The 8,648-nt window shown below is 41.8% G+C and overlaps 1 non-coding gene across 1 annotated transcript; it reads right to left on the bottom strand.

Moving 5' to 3' along the window:
* Positions 1-8,157: 8,157 nt before the first annotated feature.
* LOC119930344 lies at positions 8,158-8,295 on the bottom strand. Its single transcript, XR_005451821.1, has one exon. It is a non-coding gene; the product is annotated as a small nucleolar RNA SNORA7 (small nucleolar RNA).
* Positions 8,296-8,648: the final 353 nt, after the last annotated feature.

The raw sequence follows: 8,648 nt of genomic DNA, 5'->3' as shown, positions 1-8,648 counted from the left end.
TGTCTATCTCCCCCTTCTAGACTGTGAGCCGTTGTTGGGGTGGGACCATCTCTGTATGTTACCGACTTGTATTTCCCAAGCTCTTAGTACAGTGCTCTGCACACAGTAAGTGCTCAATAAATACAATTGAATTGAATGTCATGTACTGTTTTAATAACTGGACACTGTTCTAAGCTCTGGGCATTGTGCTTAATACTTTGCTTGGCACATAACTGTTTAACAAATACCACAGTTATTATAATTCCAGATACTAGAGTCACATCTTTCAAAGTCATTTTTCCTAAATCTGTTTTTTGGGGGTTTTTTTTGGGGGGTGGTGTTTGAGTAAAAGCAAATGGACAACAATAAACAGAAGAAGAAGCATCAGGACTCAGTGGAAAGAGCACAGGCTTGGGAGTCAGAGGTCATGGGTTCTAATCCCAGCTCCATCACTTAGCTGTGTGACTTTGGGCAATTCACTTAACTTCTCTGTGCCTCAGTTACCTCATCTGTCAAACGAGGATGAAGACTGTGAGCCCCACGTGGGGCAACTCGATCACCTTGCATCTCTCCCCAGGGCTTAGAACAGTGCTTTGCATATAGTAAGTACTTAACAAATGCCGTCATTATTATTGATAAACAAAACTTCATTTGAATTTTAAACTCACAGTTGTATTTCTGAAGTATTCTGGTGGGGGAAACAAAATCATTCACTGTCCGCAAAATGTTGTTGAGCAAACAGTAATGGATCCCAATCCAACCAAGTACAAATTGCACTCCGATTAACCTTCATGGGGGAATTTTGTGGAAGGGAAAATTAGAGGATGTGTGCTTTCTGTTCAAAATAAAAAGGTGTAGAAATCGTTCTCGGCACATGAGTTGACTGGCTACCTCAAAGATCCTTCACCCAACTCTAAATATATGTTTAGCAAAATTACAACCATTAACTGTTCCAACTAATTATTAGAATGAAAAGACAAGAAATGAGAACAGTCGACATGCGCTTTAGGGAATGTTGGCTTTATGTCAACTTTAATATTTACAGTGAGAGTAGATGGAGGAAAGAGGTGATATTCCTGTCACTTAATTCCATTAATGGAAAATGTTTCTACGCTACCTTTTAAGCTTTCTGGTGATATTTGGATTTTCCTCCAAAATTGACTTATGCTCTAACAGATATCTTCTTGCCCGTTAAATTATCAACATTAATTTGAAATTAAAAGTTCCGGTCACAACATGAATCATTGTCATGTTAAGTAGCTAACCAATTTCTGCTAAAATTATTCCCTCAAAGTACATCATTGTGGTTTATAAATATCTTTTTATCTACATTAAGTTACCAAATGATTCAAACATAATTGCAATATTAAAAAAAAAACTTTCATGTTAAATTGCTCCTAAAAGGAAGCAGGTTCTATTCATGGTATCAGTAACTTTCCTCAAACAAAGCTAGTTTTTTCCAGATGGGTTTCCCTTTAAACACTCGATCTGCAATTCTATCCATTTTCCCTTATATTTGTTAAGGCAACTATAATTATAAGTCAAAGTCAGTGGTGATTTTAGGCATTACTCTTTAGAGATAAAGATAATATATGCTCAGTGAGAGAATATCAAAATCAAGGATGAGCTTCTGGAAGCCTAGTAATGGCATTTGTTAAATGCTTAATGTGCCAAGCACTGTTCTAAGCAGTGGGTTAGATACAAGTCCCACGTGGGGCTCACGGTATTAATCTCCATTTTACAGATGAGGCACAGAGATGTTAAGTGGCTTGCCCAAGGTCACACAGCAGACAGGTGGCAGAGGCGGGATTAGAACCCACGGCCTTCTGACACCCAGGACTGGGCTCTAGCCACTAAGCCTCATTATTTTTATAATATTACATCAGTGCCAGGGTTAGGATGGATATCAAAGTGCCTAAGGAGTGATAGCCCCAAGTACATAGGTGTTATAAAAGGGAGGATAAAGCACTATATTAAGCACTTTGGAGAATATAATAGAGTTAGATGATAAAATCCCTGCCCTCAAGAATTTACAGTCTAGCAGAGGAAACATACAATGACGGAGAGAAAGAAGAAGAGAGAGGAAGAATAGACATATGGATCTTAAGGATAGTGAGCGGGGAGAAAACAGAGGTTTTCCAGAACATTAAGGAGGAGGGAAATCCAGAAAAGTGGGATTTGCTTATAATGAGTGCGGCCCGTCCCGCTGCTCGTCTCAGTAGGCACCCCACATTTGTGAATTGTTAAAGGGCAAGGACTGATAAATGACTTCCTATATTGCACGCAGAAGGTGGCTAGGCAGTTATCAGCAAGCTGTTCGAGTTGCTGCGATTCGTCTATCCTGAGGTGCTGACAGTTTCCTGTTTGAATGATAATAAACCTTTCTCGGTGTGTGTACGCAGGTTAGCTTCTCAGAAAGTCAGTCTGTGTGTGGATAAAGAAAATAGGTGGTGGGCAAATATCCCAGGAATTCAGTAGCCCTCAGTTCAACATCACCATCAGATATTGTGTGCAAAAGGGAGGAATAGTAGCATAGCCTAGTGGAAAGAGCAGGGGCCTGGGAGCCAAAGGTCGTGAGTTCGAAACCCGACTGTGCCACTTGTCGCTGGGTGACTTAGGGCAAGCCGCATCACTTCTCTGTGCCTCAGTGACCTCATCTGTAAAATGGGGAATAAGACTATAAGCCCCATGTGGGACAACCTGATCACCTTGTAATACCCCAGTGCTTAGAACAGTGCATGGCACATAGGAAGCGCTTAACAAATACTATTATTATTATTATCTCCACTCTATTCCCAGGTCTGCCAATTGGTTCATTCCTTCATCCATTCATTCATTCAATCATATTTATTGAGCGCTTACTGTGTACTAAGCGCTTGGGAAGTACAAGTCGGCAACATATAGAGACGGTCCCTACCCAACAACGGGCTTACAGTCTAGAAGGGGGAGACAGACAACAAAACGAAACATAGACAGGTGTCAAAATCATCAGAACAAATAGAATTAAAGCTATATGCACATCATTAACAAAATAAATAGTAAATACGTACAAGTGAAATAGAGTAATAAAGCTGTGCAAATATGTATACAGGTGCTGTGGGGAGGGGAAGGAGGTAGGGCAGGGGTGATGGGGAGGAGGAGAAGGAGTGACCTTCGCCAAGTCACTTAACTTCTCTGTTTCAGTTTCCTCAACTGTAAATTAGGGACTCCATACCAGTTCTCCCTCTTAATGGATCAATCCCTCCCAATTAGACTGTGAGTCCCCAAGTGAGACCCGCTGATCTTATATATAACCCAGCACTTACTACTGTGTTTGGCACACAGTAAGCACTTAACAAATGCCATTATTATTATTAGTACATCTCCGTGTCCTACGTTTTGTATTCAGGGTGTTTCTTTTCTCATCTCTGCCGGTTTCTCCCCTTACACTCAGATCCTACCAATTTGTGAGGCTATTTTGACAACGTCCCTCTTGCTCTCATGACCTGCCTACGCAGTGGGCAATGTCACAGTGGACAATGCAGGTGGACTATAAGCTTGCTGCGGTCAGGGAACTGGGCTATTTATTATTATATTCTACTCTCCCAAGCGATTAGTACAGTGCTTTGAACACAGAATATGTTCAATAAATACAATCGAATGAATGGCTGACTGATCCAGGATGGGGTGATTATCACCCTAATGGCACTTGTGTGCTCACTATGTGTCAAGCGTTGGATTAAGTGCTGGGATAGATATAAGGTAATTAAGTCCCACATAAAATAATATTGGCATTTGTTAAGCGCTTACTATGTGCCGAGCACTGTTCTAAGCGCTGGGGTAGATGCTGGGTGAAGTTGTCCCATGTTCTATTTATTTTATTTTGTTAATATGTTTTGTTTTGTTGTCTGTCTCCCCCTTCTAGACTGTGAACCCGCTGTTGGGTAGGGACCGTCTCTATATGTATATATGTTTGTACATATTTATTACTCTATTTATTTATTTATTTTGTTTGTACCTATCTATTCTATTTATTTTATTTTGTTAGTATGTTTGGTTTTGTTCTCTGTCTCCCCCTTCTAGACTGTGAGCCCACTGTTGGGTAGGAACTGTCTCTATATGTTGCCAGCTTGTACTTCCCAAGCGCTTAGTACAGTGCTCTGCACACAGTAAGCACTCAATAAATACGATTGATTGATTGATTGAATAAATACGAATGAATGAATGAATGAACGTGGGGCTCACAGCCTCAATCCCCATTTTACAGATGAGGTAACTGAGGCACCGAGAAGTGAAGTGACTTGCCAAATTTACACAGCTGACAGGTGGCAGAGCCAGGATTAGAACCCATGACCTCTGACTCCTAAACCCGGGCTTTTTCCTTTAAGCCACGCTGCTTCTGTCTTTGTCATCCACATGGAGGGCTTACAGTCTAAGTAGGAGGGAGAAGAGGTATTGAATCCCCATTTTGCAGTTTTGGGAATTTAGGCACAGATAAGTTAAGTGACTTCCCCAAAGTCACCCAGCAGACAAGGGGTAGAGCTGGGATTAGAACCCAGGTCTTTCCACTCTTTCCACTAGGCACCACTGCTTCCCAATTTCTAGGATCCCATCTCCCTATGTTGGGAGAGTGTCATGGCAGTAATGTAACAAAAGGTTATCAATTCATCTACGTAGAATATCTCAATTTCCTTTTCTGTAACGTTTATTTGTTTTCTCTCCAAGAACCCTCAGGAAGGACGTTAATAATAATCATGATATTTGTTAAGTGCTTACTATATGCCAGGCACTGTACTAAGCACCGGGGTGGATACAAGCAAATCAGGTTCGACACAATTCCTGTCCCACATGGCGCTCATAGTCTTAATCCTCATTAATCCCCGACTCAGGGGTGAGTCGGGGAGAAGCCCCCGAATGAGCCCCCTCCTTCCTCTCCCTCTACATCTCCCCCAACCTTACCTCCTTCCCCTCCCCACAGCACCTGTATATATATGTTTGTACATATTTATTACTCTATTAATTTTACTTGTACATATTTATTCTATTTATTTTATTTGGTTACCATGTTTTGTTTTGTTGTCTGTCTCCCCCTTCTAGACTGTGAGCCCGCTGTTGGGTAGGGACCGTCTCTATACGTTGCTGACTTGTACTTCCCAACTGGTTAGTACAGTGTTCTGCACACAGAAAGCACTCAATAAATACAACTGAATGAATGAATGAATGAATTAAGGAAAATGAGACACAGAAATTTAAGTGACTTACCCAAAGTCACACAGCAGACAAGTGGTAGACTGGGGTTAGAACCCAGGCCCTCCGACACCTAGGCCCACACTCTTTCCACCAAGCCATACTGCTTCCCTGGACGTGTGATGTGAGTCACGGGTGGAATTGCTGTAGAAGTTGAACTCAGATCTTGACTCAATCCCGGGTCCACCACCTGTCCGCTCTGTGACCCTGGGCAAGTTACTGAGCCTCGTTGTGCCTCAGTTACCTCATCTGTAAAATGGGGATTAAGACGATCGGACTGTATCCGACCTGATTAACTTGTATATAACAGATACCATTAATAAAACAAATACAGGAGAAAAATCTCTCCCAACAGGTCTCTAAAGACCTTTAGTTTGGATGAAGCTTTTAAAAGCCCTGGGGTGTCAACTCTCTATTTTGCTGCCTCTCTCTGTTCATCTAGCTTCTTGGATTGGTGAACAGACAATCAATAGCACTGAGTTCCTACTTTGTGAAAAGCACTGTACTAAGTGCTTCTTCTTTGTCTCTGTCAGCAAGTACACAGTGCTTCATACATTGTAAGCACTTAATAAATGCCATCATTATTATTAGCTTCTCTGTGCCTCAGTTACCTTATCTGTAAAATGGGGATGAAGACTGTGAGCCCCCCGTGGGACAACCTGATCACTTTGTAACCTCCCCAGCGCTTAGAACAGTGCTTTGCACATAGTAAGTGCTTAATAAATGCCATTATTATTATTATTACTATTATTACTATTATTATTATTATTATTATTACACAGTCCCTCAGTACAATATCAGCTACGTATCTCAGATCCCATTCTGAGTGTGGGGATTGGAGGCTGGTAGCTTCGTTCACCTTCAGGTTTTTTATAGAGTGTTCCTGACTCCAGAAAATTGTTTAGAGCCATCTGTGTGACTTCTTCTTTGTTTGTTCCTAAACCTCAGAGGTGAGCCTTCTATATTCCTATTTTGAGAACTTCTGTTACTTCTCTGTCCAAGACTCCCTCAATGGACTGGGATCATATTATCACACCAATTTCTAGATTCCCTGCTTTGCTCTGAAGGATGGATGTGTCAAAGTGGTTGAACTGTTTCAGAACTCTGCTTTATGCCATTAGTGCTGGAAAAATGATCAGACAAGGTGCTTCCAAAAAACTTCTGTCACTTCATTTACATGTGGCCTCATTTTCATTATTTTTCCTTAAGGAAAGACATAACTGTGCTTGAGAGAAATGTACATTCAACCAGAAGGATATGAAAATGAGTTTCTTAAAACACTGCAACATGCTAAACAATGGGTGTGCTGTTTCATTTTACCGAGAAGGTACCAAAGAGAGATGAGGAGGGAAATGGGATCAGTATTGACTAACTCTGGTGAAACACAAAACTCTAAAGGATGATGATCTTCCCAAGTGGAGTTGACCATGGTACAATGAAAAAGCTTTCACCGGAGCTGAAAGGAAAGACATAAGGAAACAGTGTCCATAATAGATACTGAGCTTCAGAGTCTGAAGACATTTCAGCGCCTTGATAACCTTTTATCATGGCCCTCGGCTGTACCAGCTTCATTAGAGCTGCTTCAGTTATTAGAAACCAATCCTCCAGTGCAGCATTCTCTCCATCTCTATACACACCTCCACTTTGTCCCTGGAGGTTGTCGGTTTTTTTCTTGGGATTCAGGCAATCTGTGTACCAGATCACTAACATTACGTTATTCCACTCACAGTAACTCCTAATTGAATTTTAGCAATATCTTCCCTATGTTTACCACAACACTGTTCTTGCAGAAATCCTGAAGCAAGAACAATATCCATGGTTTTAAAATCAAATTCAGAGTTGCTTTGTCTCTCTCTGCTGAGGAGCTTTTCACATTTTCACAGTTTCCACAGTTGAACTGCCACTTCATCAACGACTTCCGTATCCTGTGTCTGGTTCCGTACCCTAATTCCAAAGGTTCACCGACAAGACATTCCCCAGATCATACAAAAATCAGTGACATCTGCTAATGTTCAGAACCTTCTTTCGAGAACTTCAGAGAGTACTAGACTGTGGATCTGCCTCCTTGCCCCAAGGAGTTTACATTCTAGAGGGAGACAGATGCCAAAATAATTTATACATAGGAGGAAGAACTAAAAATGGTTAGTAGGATACAAAATGGCAGAACTCTAGGCTTGTCATGGCACAGAGTCCAACAGTCTTAAACTACAGTGACCGGAACAGCTGTTGTCTTCCCAGTGCTCTACATTTAAATTCTGAGCCCTCTGAGGGCATGGGACCAAGTCGTTTGTAATAATAATAATCAATCAATTGTATTTATTGAGTGCTTACTGTGTGCAGAGCACTGTACTAAGCGCTTGGGAAGCACAAGTTGGCAACATATAGAGACAGTCCTTACCCAACAGTGGGCTCACAGTCTAAAAGGTGGGCTCACAGTCTAAAAGATGATAATAATGATAATAATGGCATTTATTAAGCACTTACTACGTGCAAAGCACTGTTCTAAGCACTGGGGAGGTTACAGGATTATCAGGTTGTCCCTTGTGGGGCTCACAGTCTCAATCCCCATTTTACAGACGAGGTCACTGAGGCACAGAGAAGTAAGTGACTTGCCCAAAGTCACACAGCTGACAAGTGGCAGAGTGTACATAGAGGGCTCAATTTGTACCATTGCTTGATAAAGCATTTTGCCCATTGATTGATAAAGCAATTTGCACACAGTCTTGTCTTGTTCTATGCCATCGAGTCGTTTCTGATCCATAGTGATACCACAGACACATCTCTCCCAGAACTTCCCACTTTCCATCTGTAATCGTTCTGGTAGTGGATCCAGAGAGTTTTCTTGGTAAAAATACGGAAGTGGTTTAACATTGCCACCTTCCGCATTGTAAACTCGGGTTTCCACCCTCAATTTTTTCTCACACCGCTGCTGCCAAGCAAGGGTGTGTTTTGACCTGTAGCAGATTGCCTTCCACTCGCTAGCCGCTGCCCAAGCTAGGAATGGAATGGGTAGGCCTCTGCTTGACTCTCCCTCCCATAGCCAAGACTGGTAGAGGATGGGGAACTCTCCAGGAGTGACCCTGAGAGGAATTGCACATAGTAGGTGCTCAGTAAATAATATTGAATGAATGTATATATCTGAAGGAAGCAGCTTGGCAGAGTGGAAAGAGTGTAGGGTTGGGAGTCAAAGGATTTGCATTCAAATTCCTCCCCAGACTCTTTTCTACTGCGTGCCCTGGGCAAATCACTTAAATTCTCTGTGGCGCAGTTTCTTCAACTATAAAATGGACCTTAAGACTGTGAGCCCTTCATGGGACAGGCACAGTGTCCAACTTGATTATCCTATTATCTTGTATCTACCCCAGTGCTTAGTATATTTATTCATTCAATCGTATTTATTGAGCACTTACTGTGTGCAGAGCACTGTACTAAGCCCTTGGGAA

The sequence above is a fragment of the Tachyglossus aculeatus genome, chromosome 6, assembly GCF_015852505.1.
Source record: "Tachyglossus aculeatus isolate mTacAcu1 chromosome 6, mTacAcu1.pri, whole genome shotgun sequence".
Lineage (NCBI taxonomy): Eukaryota > Metazoa > Chordata > Mammalia > Monotremata > Tachyglossidae > Tachyglossus > Tachyglossus aculeatus.
This window is presented reverse-complemented; position numbering and strand designations above follow the sequence as displayed.